Source organism: Aulonocara sp. 'chitande type north' Nkhata Bay, linkage group LG3, assembly GCF_057382095.1.
Source record: "Aulonocara sp. 'chitande type north' Nkhata Bay isolate Kocher_YH1m ecotype deep benthic linkage group LG3, A_spYH_male_GT1.1, whole genome shotgun sequence".
Lineage (NCBI taxonomy): Eukaryota > Metazoa > Chordata > Actinopteri > Cichliformes > Cichlidae > Aulonocara > Aulonocara sp. 'chitande type north' Nkhata Bay.
In genome coordinates, this window is record NC_141346.1 from 59,713,170 (window position 1) to 59,729,469 (window position 16,300).

The 16,300-nt window shown below is 35.1% G+C and overlaps 1 long non-coding RNA gene across 1 annotated transcript in view; it reads left to right on the plus strand.

Moving 5' to 3' along the window:
* LOC147336347 (uncharacterized) overlaps positions 1-16,300 on the plus strand; it is a 397,968-nt gene that overhangs the window by 278,694 nt on the left and 102,974 nt on the right. The window lies entirely within an intron of this gene.

Below are 16,300 nucleotides of genomic sequence, written 5' to 3' on the forward strand. Positions count from 1 at the left end.
CAGTGTAAAGACACCATGCTCTTCTGATTTTCAAACGAACCTTCTGAGCCATTTTAACATTAGAGTCTATGGAAGAGTTGGAAGGAGGAGGCTGTGCATTGGTGACATTTATGAAAGAACCGTAACACCTAGGACAATAGTAAACACATTGGATGAAAGAGGACAGCCATGGCTACGTTTTGAGGGTAAAATCATACCTGTAGAGCAAACGCTGTGGACACAGCAGCAGTTTTAAAAAAGATTTTAAGATTAATTTTTTTGCTCCTCTCACTCTAGCAGTTGAGCTGTCTCACTCTAGCCCCAACATTCCGTCCCATACACACCCATTATAAATTTTGAAACGGGTGAAAAAACATCATGAAACTTAAACTGGAACTGAAGAAAAAGTATAATAGATATTGAAAAGATAAATACAAGTTGAATAGTTGAATGTCTTGTCTTCGTTTTAAAGTTTGAATGGTGGCTCTATGTCAATGTATGTGGAAGTAGTAAGAGTTTAAAAATGAATAAGTTGAATGAGAATTTGAAGGGTCTCCCCATTGAAATACATGGGAAATTTTGGGAAATTTTTGTTGAATAAAGTTGAATAAAATTAAAAATATAAATGTTAAAAATATGAAAAATAGAAGCAGTGTTGTCCAAAAGAATAGGAATCTAACGGTGTTTGAATGGTTTTTCTAAGTTGAACGGTTTTGAAGGAGTAGGATTACAAAAAACGTACGGAATAGATAAAATATAATAACTAGAAAGTGCATTTTCTGAAGAAACTGCAGTGTGAATGCTTGAATCTGAATGTATGCACTGAAATGAATTAATTGCTGAATTTTGAGTTAAAAATGTTGAATGATAAAAAAAAAAAAACCCGAATTTAACGTGAAAACAAAAGTGCTGAACTGCTAAAAGCTGAAGGTTACACAGAAGAAGAAGTTGGAAAAAAGCTGAAAATGTTTTAATTGTAAATTAGAAAAATCTAAGAAATGAGAAAAGAAACTTTAGAGTCAGAAAACACCTGAATGAATATTAAAAGTTCATATTCTTTGAATCACTGAATGACTAAAATGTGAGCCCTCCACTTGGATCCACACAGTTTTAAAGGTTTACATCTCTGAGCTTTTGAAAGACACGGTGTTGGAAAGAGAAGAACGATGGATACGTTTTGAGGGTAAAATGATGGCTGTAGAGCAAACACTGTGGACACAGCAGCAGTTGAAAGAGAAGTGTTTAAGATGAATCTTGGCAGAGTGAGAGAGAGCTCGTTAAGCAGGCAGGTGTGAGCCTGGTTGCTATAGTGACTGCACCCAATGGCTCCATACACGGACACAGACATGCACCTCACTTTTGCTGCTTAAAATGAACAGAAAAGTCAGCCCCAAACAAATCGCTCCCAAATGAAAAGTACAAGTCGTATTGACGAAATTCTTTCACCGTGAGCGACAGCAATGTCTAGTCTACTGAATTCTCAGTTTTCATGCCTGTGGAGTATATTATATGGACGTGGTGACAGTGTAAAGACACCCTGTACTTCTGATTTTCAAACGAACCTTCTGAGCCATTTTAACATTAGAGTCTATGGAAGAGTTGGAGGGAGGAGGCTGTGCATTGGTGACATTTATGAAAGAACCATAACACCTAGTACAATAGTAAACACATTGGATGAAAGAGGACAGCGATGGCTACGTTTTGAGGGTAAAATCATACCTGTACAGTAAACGCTGTGGACACAGCAGCAGTTTTAAAAAAGATTTTAAGATTAATTTTTTTGCTCCTCTCACTCTAGCAGTTGAGCTGTCTCACTCTAGCCCCAACATTCCGTCCCATACACACCCATTATAAACTCTGAAACGGGTGAAAAGACATCATGAAACTTAAACTGGAACTGAAGAAAAAGTATAATAGATATTGAAAAGATAAATACAAGTTGGATAGTTGAACGTCTTGTCTTCGTTTTAAAGTTTGAATGGTGGCTCTACGTCAATGTATGTGGAAGTAGATACAGTTTAAAGAAGAGTAAGTTGAATGAGAATTTGAAGCGTCTCTCCATTGAAATACATGGGAAATTTTTGTTGAAAAAAGTTGAATAATTTTAAAAATATAAATGTTAAAAATGAGAAAAATAGAAGCAGTCATGTCCAAAAGAAGAGGAATCTAACGGTGTTTGAATGGTTTTTCTAAGTTGAACGGTTTTGAAGGAGATAGAGTACAAAAAACGTACGGAATGGATAATAAAATAGTTTAAAGATTAGAAGAACAATACTGTGAATGCTTTTCAAGCATTCACACTAATAATAATAATAATAAAGATTTGAATAACAATACTGTGAATGCTTTTCAAGCATTCACACTAATAATAAAGATTAGAAGAACAATACTGTGAATGCTTTTCAAGCATTCACACTAATAATAATAAAGATTCGAATAACAATACTGTGAATGCTTTTCAAGCATTCACACTAACTAGAAAGTGCATTTTCTGAAGAAACTGCAGTGTGAATGCTTGAATCTGAATGTATGCACTGAAATGAATTAATTGCTGAATTTTGAGTTAAAAATATTGAATGAGATTAAAAAAAAACAAAAAAAAAAAACGAATTTAACCTGAAAACAAAGGTGCTGAACTGCGAAAAGCTGAAGGTTACACAGAAGAAGGAGTTGGAAAAAAACTGAAAATGTTTTAAATGTAAATTAGAAAACCCTAAGAAATGAGAAAAGAACATTTAGAGTCAGAAAACATCTGAATGAATATTAAAAGGTCATATTCTTTGAATCACTGAATGACTCAAATGTGATCCCTCCACTTTGATCCACACAGTTTAAAAAGTTTAAATGCCTGAGCTTTGAAAGACACGGTGTTGGAAAGAGAACAATAATGGCGACAATTTGAGGGTAAAATGATGGCTTTAACACTGTGGACACAGCAGCAGTTGAAAGAGAAGTGCTTAAGATGAATCTTGGCACAGTGGCAGGCAGAGCTCGTTAAGCAGGCAGGTGTGAGCCTGGTTGCTATAGTGACTGCACCCAATGGCTCCATACACACGTACACAGACATGCACCTCACTTTTGCTGCTTAAAATGAACAGAAAAGTCAGGCCCAAACAAATTCTTCCCAAATGAAAAGTACATGTCGTATTGACAAAATTCTTTCACCGTGAGCGACAGCCATGTCTAGTCTACCTAATTCTCAGTTTTCATGCCTGTGGAGTTTATTATATGGACGTGGTGACAGTGTAAAGACACCATGCTCTTCTGATTTTCAAACGAACCTTCTGAGCCATTTTAACATTAGAGTCTATGGAAGAGTTGGAGGGAGGAGGCTGTGCATTGGTGACATTTATGAAAGAACCATAACACCTAGTACAATAGTAAACACATTGGATGAAAGAGGACAGCCATGGCTACGTTTTGAGGGTAAAATCATACCTGTAGAGCAAACGCTGTGGACACAGCAGCAGTTTTAAAAAAGATTTTAAGATTAATTTTTTTGCTCCTCTCACTCTAGCAGTTGAGCTGTCTCACTCTAGCCCCAACATTCCGTCCCATACACACCCATTATAAACTCTGAAACGGGTGAAAAAACATCATGAAACTTAAACTGGAACTGAAGAAAAAGTATAATAGATATTGAAAAGATAAATACAAGTTGAATAGTTGAATGTCTTGTCTTCGTTTTAAAGTTTGAATGGTGGCTCTATGTCAATGTATGTGGAAGTAGTAAGAGTTTAAAAATGAGTAAGTTGAATGAGGATTTGAAGGGTCTCCCCATTGAAATACATTATAAATTTTTGTTGAATAAAGTTGAATAAAATTAAAAATATAAATGTTAAAAATATGAAAAATAGAAGCAGTGTTGTCCAAAAGAATAGGAATCTAACGGTGTTTGAATGGTTTTTCTAAGTTGAACGGTTTTGAAGTTATAGGATTACAAAAAACGTACGGAATACAGAATAAAATATAATAACTAGAAAGTGCATTTTCTGAAGAAACTGCAGTGTGAATGCTTGAATCTGAATGTATGCACTGAAATGAATTAATTGCTGAATTTTGAGTTAAAAATATTGAATGAGATTAAAAAAAAACAAAAAAAACCAACGAATTTAACCTGAAAACAAAGGTGCTGAACTGCTAAAAGCTGAAGGTTACACAGAAGGAGGAGTTGGAAAAAAACTGAAAATGTTTTAAATGTAAATTAGAAAACCCTAAGAAATAAGAAAAGAACATTTAGAGTCAGAAAACATCTGAATGAATATTAAAAGGTCATATTCTTTGAATCACTGAATGACTCAAATGTGATCCCTCCACTTTGATCCACACAGTTTAAAAAGTTTAAATGCCTGAGCTTTGAAAGATACGGTGTTGGAAAGAGAACAATAATGGCGACAATTTGAGGGTAAAATGATGGCTGTAACACTGTGGACACAGCAGCAGTTGAAAGAGAAGTGCTTAAGATGAATCTTAGTACAGTGGCAGGCAGAGCTCGTTAAGCAGGCAGGTGTGAGCCTGGTTGCTATAGTGACCGCACCCAATGGCTCCATACACACGGACACAGACATGCACCTCACTTTTGCTGCTTAAAATGAACAGAAAAGTCAGGCCGAAACAAATTCTTCCCAAATGAAAAGTACATGTCGTATTGACAAAATTCTTTCACCGTGAGCGACAGCCATGTCTAGTCTACCTAATTCTCAGTTTTCATGCCTGTGGAGCTTATTATATGGACGTGGTGACAGTGTAAAGACACCATGCTCTTCTGATTTTCAAACGAACCTTCTGAGCAAGTTTAACATTAGAGTCTATGGAAGAGTTGGAGGGAGGAGGCTGTGCATTGGTGGCATTTATGAAAGAACCATAACACCTAGTACAATAGTAAACACATTGGATGAAAGAGGACAGCCATGGCTACGTTTTGAGGGTAAAATCATACCTGTAGAGCAAACGCTGCGGACACAGCAGCAGTTTTAAAAAAGATTTTAAGATTAATTTTTTTGCTCCTCTCACTCTAGCAGTTGAGCTGTCTCACTCTAGCCCCAACATTCCGTCCCATACACACCCATTATAAACTCTGAAACGGGTGAAAAAACATCATGAAACTTAAACTGGAACTGAAGAAAAAGTATAATAGATATTGAAAAGATAAATACAAGTTCAATAGTTGAATGTCTTGTCTTCGTTTTAAAGTTTGAATGGTGGCTCTATGTCAATGTATGTGGAAGTAGATACAGTTTAAAGAGGAGGAATTTGAATGAGAATTTGAAGGGTCTCCCCATTGAAATACATTATAAATTTTTGTTAAATAAAGTTGAATAAAATAAAAAATATAAATGTTAAAAATGAGAAAAATAGAAGCAGTGTTGTCCAAAAGAATAGGAATCTAACGGTGTTTGAATGGTTTTTCTAAGTTGAACGGTTTTGAAGGAGATAGATTACAAAAAACGTACGGAATACAGAATAATAATAAATAAAAAAATAGAATAAAGATTAGAAGAACAATACTGTGAATGCTTTTCAAGCATTCACACTAATAACTAGAAAGTGCATTTTCTGAAGAAACTGCAGTGTGAATGCTTGAATCTGAATGTATGCATTGAAATGAAATAATTACTGAATTTAAGTTAAAAATTTTGAATGAGATTAAAAAAAAACCCGAATTTAACCTGAAAACAAAAGTGCTGAACTGCTAAAAGCTGAAGGTTACACAGAAGAAGAAGTTGGAAAAAAGCTGAAAATGTTTTAATTGTAAATTAGAAAAACCTAAGAAATGAGAAAAGAACATTTAGAGTCAGAAAACATCTGAAAGAATATTAAAAGGTCATATTCTTTGAATCACTGAATGACTAAAATGTGATCCCTCCACTTGGATCCACACAGTTTAAAAAGTTTAAATGTCTGAGCTTTGAAAGACAAGATGTTGGAAAGAGAACAACGATGGCGACGTTTTGAGGGTAAAATGATGGCTTTAACACTGTGGACACAGCAGCAGTTGAAAGAGAAGTGTTTAAGATTAATCTTGGCAGAGTGGCAGGCAGAGCTCGTTAAGCAGGCAGGTGTGAGCCTGGTTGCTATAGTGACCGCACCCAATGGCTCCATACACACGTACACAGACATGCGCCTCACTTTTGCTGCTTAAAATGAACAGAAAAGTCAGGCCGAAACAAATCGTTCCCAAATGAAAAGTAAAAGTCGTACTGACAAAATTCTTTCACCGTGAGCGACAGCCATGTCTAGTCTACCAAATTCTCAGTTTTCATGCCTGTGGAGTTTATTATATGGACGTGGTGACAGTGTAAAGACACCATGCTCTTCTGATTTTCAAACGAACCTTCTGAGCCATTTTAACATTAGAGTCTATGGAAGAGTTGGAGGGAGGAGGCTGTGCATTGGTGACATTTATGAAAGAACCGTAACACCTAGGACAATAGTAAACACATTGGATGAAAGAGGACAGCCATGGCTACGTTTTGAGGGTAAAATCATACCTGTAGAGCAAACGCTGTGGACACAGCAGCAGTTTTAAAAAAGATTTTAAGATTATTTTTTTTGCTCCTCTCACTCTAGCAGTTGAGCTGCCTCACTCTAGCCCCAACATTCCGTCCCATACACACCCATTATAAACTCTGAAACGGCTGAAAAAACATCATGAAACTTAAACTGGAACTGAAGAAAAAGTATAATAGATATTGAAAAGATAAATACAAGTTGAATAGTTGAATGTCTTGTCTTCGTTTTAAAGTTTGAATGGTGGCTCTATGTCAATGTATGTGGAAGTAGTAAGAGTTTAAAAATGAGTAAGTTGAATGAGAATTTGAAGGGTCTCCCCATTGAAATACATGGGAAATTTTTGTTGAATAAAGTTGAATAAAATTAAAAATATAAATGTTAAAAATGAGAAAATTAGAAGCAGTCATGTCCAAAATAATAGGAATCTAACGATGTTTGAATGGTTTTTCTAAGTTGAACGGTTTTGAAGGAGTAGGCTTTCAAAAAACGTACGGAAAAATAAAATATAACTAGAAAGTGCATTTTCTGAAGAAACTGCAGTGTGAATGCTTGAATCTGAATGTATGCATTGAAATGAAATAATTACTGAATTTAAGTTAAAAATTTTGAATGAGATAAAAAAAAAAAAACGAATTTAACCTGAAAACAAAAGTGCTGAAGTGCTAAAAGCTGACATTCACAGAGAGGAAGTTTGAAAATAGCTGAAAATGTTTTAAATGTAAATTAGAAAAACCTAAGAAATGAGCAAATAAAATTTAGTAAGAAAACATCTGAAAAAATATTAAAAGTTAATATTCTTTGAATCACTGAATGACTAAAATGTGATCCCTCCGCTTGGATCCACACAGTTTAAAAAATTTAAAAGTCTGAGCTTTGAAAGACACGGTGTTGGAAAGAGAACAACGATGGCGACGTTTTGAGGGTAAAATGATGGCTGTAACACTGTGGACACAGCAGCAGTTGAAAGAGAAGTGTTTAAGATGAATCTTGGCAGAGTGAGAGAGAGAGCTCGTTAAGCAGGCAGGTGTGAGCCTGGTTGCTATAGTGACTGCACCCAATGGCTCCATACACACGTACACAGACATGCGCCTCACTTTTGCTGCTTAAAATGAACAGAAAAGTCAGGCCGAAACAAATCGCTCCCAAATGAAAAGTAAAAGTCGTATTGACAAAATTCTTTCACCGTGAGCGACAGCAATGTCTAGTCTACCTAATTCTCAGTTTTCATGCCTGTGGAGCTTATTATATGGACGTGGTGACAGTGGAAAGACACCATGCTCTTCTGATTTTCAAACGAACCTTCTGAGCCATTTTAACATTAGAGTCTATGGAAGAGTTGGAGGGAGGAGGCTGTGCATTGGTGACATTTATGAAAGAACCATAACACCTAGTACAATAGTAAACACATTGGATGAAAGAGGACAGCCATGGCTACGTTTTGAGGGTAAAATCATACCTGTAGAGCAAACGCTGCGGACACAGCAGCAGTTTTAAAAAAGATTTTAAGATTAATTTTTTTGCTCCTCTCACTCTAGCAGTTGAGCTGCCTCACTCTAGCCCCAACATTCCGTCCCATACACACCCATTATAAACTCTGAAACGGGTGAAAAAACATCATGAAACTTAAACTGGAACTGAAGAAAAAGTATAATAGATATTGAAAAGATAAATACAAGTTGAATAGTTGAATGTCTTGTCTTCGTTTTAAAGTTTGAATGGTGGCTCTATGTCAATGTATGTGGAAGTAGTAAGAGTTTAAAAATGAGTAAGTTGAATGAGGATTTGAAGGGTCTCCCCATTGAAATACATTATAAATTTTTGTTGAATAAAGTTGAATAAAATTAAAAATATAAATGTTAAAAATATGAAAAATAGAAGCAGTGTTGTCCAAAAGAATAGGAATCTAACGGTGTTTGAATGGTTTTTCTAAGTTGAACGGTTTTGAAGGAGTAGGATTACAAAAAACGTACGGAATACAGAATAAAATATAATAATAATAATAACTAGAAAAATTTGCATTTCCTGCGAAAATGCAGTGTGGATGCTTAAAGCTGAAGCTGTATGCAAAAAGTAGCTGAAAAAGCTGAAAAGTTGCAGAAATTGTAAAAACTTTGCAGAAGCAAAAGAAGTTTGCTAAAATGGAATAACTTAGCAGAACTGCAATATCTTAGAGGAAACATAATACTTGGCAGAAATACAATAGCATAGCAGAATTTAGCAGAAATATTGTAACTTACCAGAAACATGATAACTTCTCAAAAATACAAGAATTTAGGAGAAATAGTATAAGATAACAGAAAGAATATATTTAGCCAAAAATACTTAAACATTACAGAAACACTATGATTTAGAAAAATAGTACAACAGAGCAGAAATATTGTGATTTACCAGAGACACTGTGATGAACTATGAATATTGTAATTTTAAATTGAGACTATGTTTTAGCACAAATATTATAATTTGGCAGAAATACTATAATTTAGCAGAAATACTATATTAAGCACAAATCCTATAAAAAGCAGAAATGGTATGATTAAGCACAAATACTACATTTAGTAGAAATACTTTGTTTTAGCACAAATCCCATAAAAAGCAGAAATACTGTACTATGATTTAGTAGAAAAACTATAATTAATCAGAAATACTAAATTTAGCAGAAATACTATATTAAGCACAAATACTATAAAAAGCAGAAATAGTATGATTAAGCATAAATACTACATTTAGCAGAAATACTATATTAAGCACAAATCCTATAAAAGCAGAAATAGTATATTAAGCACAAATCTTATAAAATAGCAGAAATAGTATGATTTAGCACAATAGTAATAAGTTAAACAGAAAAATTGGAAAAGCAAAATGGACAGCTGAAAAAATGCTGAACATGCTGAGGGTCCCTCAAATATACTTGTTAAATGACAAAAATCTGCAAAAAAATTTATTACAGCCACACAATCACAAATATGTACACATGAGGAAACACACATGCACAGAGAGACCCACACACAAGATCCAATTCAGTCAACCAGTCTAAATATATTGAATTTAAATCTTAGAATGAGATCATCCCATTAAAAGCCTTTCTCTCTCTCTCTCTCTCTCTCTCTCTGTCACACACACACACACACACACACACACACACACAGGGAGAGAGAAGTAAGTTTCTAGGTCAGCCTGGGAGCTGCTGAATTTGAATCCACCAATCAGAGAGGCTGTGCACTTTTCCCCACCAAAACAGGTGCATCTGTTTACACACGCAGCAGCACAGAGAGACACAGGATTTTTGCAGTCTATTTCTCATAGTGACGACTCCCCTCAAACAAATGACCGTAATTTCCTAACCGTAGGGGCTAGAACGGTCATTCTTACACCGTTTTGTTCAGAAGAGATGGGGGAATCTTCAAGTGTTGACAATTTAATATTAAAATATGAATTTTTAGAGATATATGACATGGATGACTTGTTGACTTAGAAGCCACGAATTCCCCAATATGCAAATTTGAATGCCTGAGACCACATATGTGATTGGCTGGCTGGGAAGCCGTGCAGGCCCTGATTTGTGGATTTGAATTCCTCAGCCCTCAGATATGATTGGCTGGCTTAGAAGCCATGAAGGCCCCAATATGCAAATTTGAATGCCTCAGGACACTTATTTGATTGGCTGGGAAACTGTGCAGGCCCTGATTTGAAAATTTGAATGTCTCAGTCCTCACAGAGGATTGGCTGCCTGGGGACCTGGCAGAAATATATAGAAATACTATTATTAAGCATAAATACTACATTTAGTAGAAATACTATGTTTTAGCACAAATATTATAAAAAGAAGAAAAACTATAATTTAGCAGAAATACTATATTAAGCACAAATCCTATAAAAAGCAGAAATACTATAATTTAGAACAAATAGTATAAAAAGCAGAAATACTATAATTTAGCAGAAATACTATGTTAAGCACAAATCCTATAAAAAGCAGAAATACTATAATTTAGCAGAAATACTATGTTAGGCACAAATCCTATAAAAAGCAGAAATACTATAATTTAGCAGAAATACTATATTAGGCATAGATCCTATGAAAAGCAGAAATAGTATGATTTAGCAGAAATACTGTATTTAGCACAAGTACCGAAAAGTACCAGAAATACTATGATTTAGCAGAATAGTAATAACTTATTGAAACACAAATGCACAGAGGGACACACAAACACAGGCTCTAATCCAGTCAACCAGTCTAACTATATTCAATTTAAATCCTACAATGACATGCTGCCAAATAAGGGCAGGGTCCTCTCTCTCCCACTAAACACACACACACACACACACACACACACACACACAGACACAGAGGGAGAGAGCTGCCGAATTTAAATCCACCAATCAGAGTGGCTGTTTACGTTTTCCCGCCAAAACAGGTGCATCTTTTTACACACGCAGCAGCACAGAGAGGCACAGGATTATTGCAGCCTATTTCTCATAGTGAGGACTCCCCTCAAACAAATGACCATAATTTCCTAACCGTAGGGGCTAGAGCGGTCATTCTTACACTGTTTTGTTCAGAAGAGATGGGGGAATCTTCCAGTGTTAACAATTTATCATTAAAATGTGAATTTTTAGAGATATATGACATGGATGACTTGTTGACTTAGAAGCAACGAATTCCCCAATATGCAAATATGAATGCCTGAGACCACATATATGATTGGCTGGCTGGGAAGCCGTGCAGGCCCTGATTTGTGGATTTGAATTCCTCAGCACTCAGATATGATTGGCTGGCTTAGAAGCCATGAAGGCCCCAATATGCAAATTTGAATGCCTCAGGACACATATATGATTGGCTGGGAAGCCGTGCAGGCCCTGATTTGAAAATTTGAATTTCTCAGTCCTCACAGAGGATTGGCTGCCTGGGGACCTGGCAGAAATATATAGAAATACTATGATTAAGCATAAATACTACATTTAGTAGAAATACTATGTTTTAGCACAAATACTATAAAAAGCAGAAATACTATAATTTAGCAGAAATACTATATTAAGCACAAATCCTATAAAAAGCAGAAATAGGATGATTAAGCATAAACACTACATTTAGTAGAAATACTATGTTTGAGCAAAAATCCTATAAAAAGCAGAAATACTATATTAGGCACAAATCCCATAAAAAGCAGAAATAGTATGATTAAGCATAAATACTACATTTAGTAGAAATACTATGTTTTAGCACAAATAGTATAAAAAGCAGAAATATTGTAATTTAGCAGAAATACTATATTAGGCACAAATCTTATAAAATAGCAGAAACAGTATGATTTAGCACAATAGTAATAAGTTAAACAGAAAAATTGGAAAAGCAAAATGGACAGCTGAAAAAATGCTGAACATGCTGAGGGTCCCTCAAATATACTTGTTAAATGAAAAAATCAGCAAAAAAATGCACAGGGAGAGAGAAGTAAGTTTCTAGGTCAGCCTGGGAGCTGCTGAATTTGAATCCACCAATCAGAGAGCCTGTGTACTTTTTCCCGCCAAAACATGTCCCTCTTTTTACACACGCAGCACAGAGAGGCACAGGATTATTGCAGCCTATTTCACATAGTGAGGACTCCCCTCAAACAAATGACCATAATTTCCAAACAGTAGGGGCTAGAGCGGTCATTCTTACACCGTTTTGTTCAGAAGAGATGGGGGAATCTTCCAGTGTTTACAATTTATCATTAAAATATGAATTATTAAAGATATTTGACTTGTAATGCACCATAACTGAGTAGAGCGAAGCAAAAACTGCCTTGACTTGCCCTCAAACAACGCTTTGTGACTTGAAATCTATTTGGAGTATCGATATCATTCTTTCACCGTAAGAGACAGCAGGCTTTGGTGAACAATCATGGAAATTTTCAGGTCTCTGTGGAAATCCAACAAAAAGTTATGACGAGAGAAAAAAGTGGTTCATTTCCACAGTTTGAAAGCTGAAGAAATCTGAGCGAAGCACGAATTTCCTACCCTCAAACAAGTCCAACTCATTTCAGAACGGTAATAGGTGAGAAAGAAATTCTTGAATTGTGAGCGTCAGGGGTGTCTGAAGATATTCGGGGACAAGCCTCATGTCTTAACTTTGCTTCGTTAAGGAGATATGACGATTCGAATATGCCTCTCATTACAGAAATCCAGCGGTGATTTTGAACAAGCTCTCCATTCACTTTATATGGAGAGTTTTCTGACCTTGTGTTAGTCTGAGGAGATTTGCAAAAATTCTATAAATCCCACAACAATGATGGTGACATTTTCTGAAAGCCAGCAAAAATACCTACGTTTTGATGTATAATTTGTGGAAGTTGAGTGAAAATTGAGCAAGTAGCAAACAGTTGTTCGGACATGAAGTGAAAATTGCAAAACCTTCAGTGGCACACTGGAAGCCAAGAGCATAGCAACCATAACAACGCATGTATTTTGTGAAAAATCACAATTTTGCAACTCAAAACTTTAAGAGGCATAAAAGTAAAACAGTAAAAGATTTGAAAAAGCTGAATTATACCTGAATAGCCCAATAATTTGTGAACATTTTAAAATTTGAATGGTTGTTCTAGGTGAAAGTATGAGGAAGTAGTTAAGTTTCAAAAACAAGCAAATTTTAGCAGAATTGCTGAAGTTTCCCATTCATTTCAATGGGACAAATTAAAGGAAAAAAGTGGAATATTTTAAAAAGTATAATAGTTAAAAATAGCAAAAGATATAGCAGGAAAGAGCAAAAATAGCTGAATAGTTTAAAATTTGAACGGTGAAAATCGGCTGAAAATTGTGGAAGTAGTTAAACGGCGAAAAGTGTACGGAAGTCCTAAGAATAATAATAATAACTAGAAAAATTTGCATTTCCTGCGAAAATGCAGTGTGGATGCTTAAAGCTGAAGCTGTATGCAAAAAGTAGCTGAAAAAGCTGAAAAGTTGCAGAAATTGTAAAAACTTTGCAGAAGCAAAAGAAGTTTGCTAAAATGGAATAACTTAGCAGAACTGCAATATCTTAGAGGAAACATAATACTTGGCAGAAATACAATAGCATAGCAGAATTTAGCAGAAATATTGTAACTTACCAGAAACATGATAACTTCTCAAAAATACAAGAATTTAGGAGAAATAGTATAAGATAACAGAAAGATTATATTTAGCCAAAAATACTTAAACATTACAGAAACACTATGATTTAGAAAAATAGTACAACAGAGCAGAAATATTGTGATTTACCAGAGACACTGTGATGAACTATGAATATTGTAATTTTAAATTGAGACTATGTTTTAGCACAAATATTATAATTTGGCAGAAATACTATAATTTAGCAGAAATACTATATTAAGCACAAATCCTATAAAAAGCAGAAATGGTATGATTAAGCACAAATACTACATTTAGTAGAAATACTTTGTTTTAGCACAAATCCCATAAAAAGCAGAAATACTGTACTATGATTTAGTAGAAAAACTATAATTAATCAGAAATACTAAATTTAGCAGAAATACTATATTAAGCACAAATACTATAAAAAGCAGAAATAGTATGATTAAGCATAAATACTACATTTAGCAGAAATACTATATTAAGCACAAATCCTATAAAAGCAGAAATAGTATATTAAGCACAAAACTTATAAAATAGCAGAAATAGTATGATTTAGCACAATAGTAATAAGTTAAACAGAAAAATTGGAAAAGCAAAATGGACAGCTGAAAAAATGCTGAACATGCTGAGGGTCCCTCAAATATACTTGTTAAATGACAAAAATCTGCAAAAAAATTTATTACAGCCACACAATCACAAATATGTACACATGAGGAAACACACATGCACAGAGATACCCACACACAAGATCCAATTCAGTCAACCAGTCTAAATATATTGAATTTAAATCTTAGAATGAGATCATCCCATTAAAAGCCTTTCTCTCTCTCTCTCTCTCTCTCTCTCTCTCTCTCTCTCTCTCTCTCTGTCACACACACACACACACACACACACACACACACACACACACACACACACACACACACACAGGGAGAGAGAAGTAAGTTTCTAGGTCAGCCTGGGAGCTGGTGAATTTGAATCCACCAATCAGAGAGGCTGTGCACTTTTCCCCACCAAAACAGGTGCATCTGTTTACACACGCAGCAGCACAGAGAGACACAGGATTTTTGCAGTCTATTTCTCATAGTGACGACTCCCCTCAAACAAATGACCGTAATTTCCTAACCGTAGGGGCTAGAACGGTCATTCTTACACCGTTTTGTTCAGAAGAGATGGAGGAATCTTCAAGTGTTGACAATTTATCATTAAAATATGAATTTTTAGAGATATATGACACGGATGACTTGTTGACTTAGAAGCCACAAATTCCCCAATATGCAAATTTGAATACCTGGAGCCCACATACATGATTGGCTGGCTGGGAAGCTGTGCAGGCCCTGATTTGTGGATTTGAATTCCTCAGCCCTCAGATATGATTGGCTGGCTTAGAAGCCATGAAGTCCCCAATATGCAAATTTGAATGCCTCAGGACACATATATGATTGGCTGGGAAACCGTGCAGGACCTGATTTGAAAATTTGAATGTCTAAGTCCTCACAGAGGATTGGCTGCCTGGGGACCAGGCAGAAATATATAGAAATACTATGATTAAGCATAAATACTACATTTAGTAGAAATACTATGTTTTAGCACAAATCCTATAAAAAGCAGAAATACTATAATTTAGCAGAAATACTATATTAAGCACAAATCCTATAAAAAGCAGAAATACTATATTAAGCACAAATCATATAAAAAGCAGAAATACTATATTAAGCACAAATTCTATAAAAAGCAGAAATAGGATGTTTAAGCATAAACACTACATTTAGTAGAAATACTATGTTTGAGCAAAAATCCTATAAAAAGCAGAAATACTATATTAGGCACAAATCCCATAAAAAGCAGAAATAGTATGATTAAGCATAAATACTACATTTAGTAGAAATACTATGTTTTAGCACAAATAGTATAAAAAGCAGAAATATTGTAATTTAGCAGAAATACTATAATAGGCACAAATCTTATAAAATAGCAGAAATAGTATTATTTAGCACAATAGTAATAAGTTAAACAGAAAAATTGGAAAAGCAAAATGGACAGCTGAAAAAATGCTGAACATGCTGAGGGTCCCTCAAATATACTTGTTAAATGAAAAAATCAGCAAAAAAATGCACAGGGAGAGAGAAGTAAGTTTCTAGGTCAGCCTGGGAGCTGCTGAATTTGAATCCACCAATCAGAGAGCCTGTGTACTTTTTCCCGCCAAAACATGTGCCTCTTTTTACACACGCAGCACAGAGAGGCACAGGATTATTGCAGCCTATTTCTCATAGTGAGGACTCCCCTCAAACAAATGACCATAATTTCCAAACCGTAGGGGCTAGAACGGTCATTCTTACACCGTTTTGTTCAGAAGAGATGGGGGAATCTTCCAGTGTTTACAATTTATCATTACAATATGAATTATTAAAGATATTTGACTTCTAATGCACCATAACTGAGTAGAGCGAAGCAAAAACTGCCTTGACTTGCCCTCAAACAACGCTTTCTAACTCTAAATCTATTTGGAGTATCGATATCATTCTTTCACCGTAAGAGACAGCAGGCTTTGGTGAACAATCATGGAAATTTTCAGGTCTCTGTGGAAATCCAACAAAAAGTTATGACGAGAGAAAAAAGTGGTTCATTTCCACAGTTTGAAATCTGAAGAAATCTGAGCGAAGGACGAATTTCCTACCCTCAAACAAGTCCAACTCATTTCAGA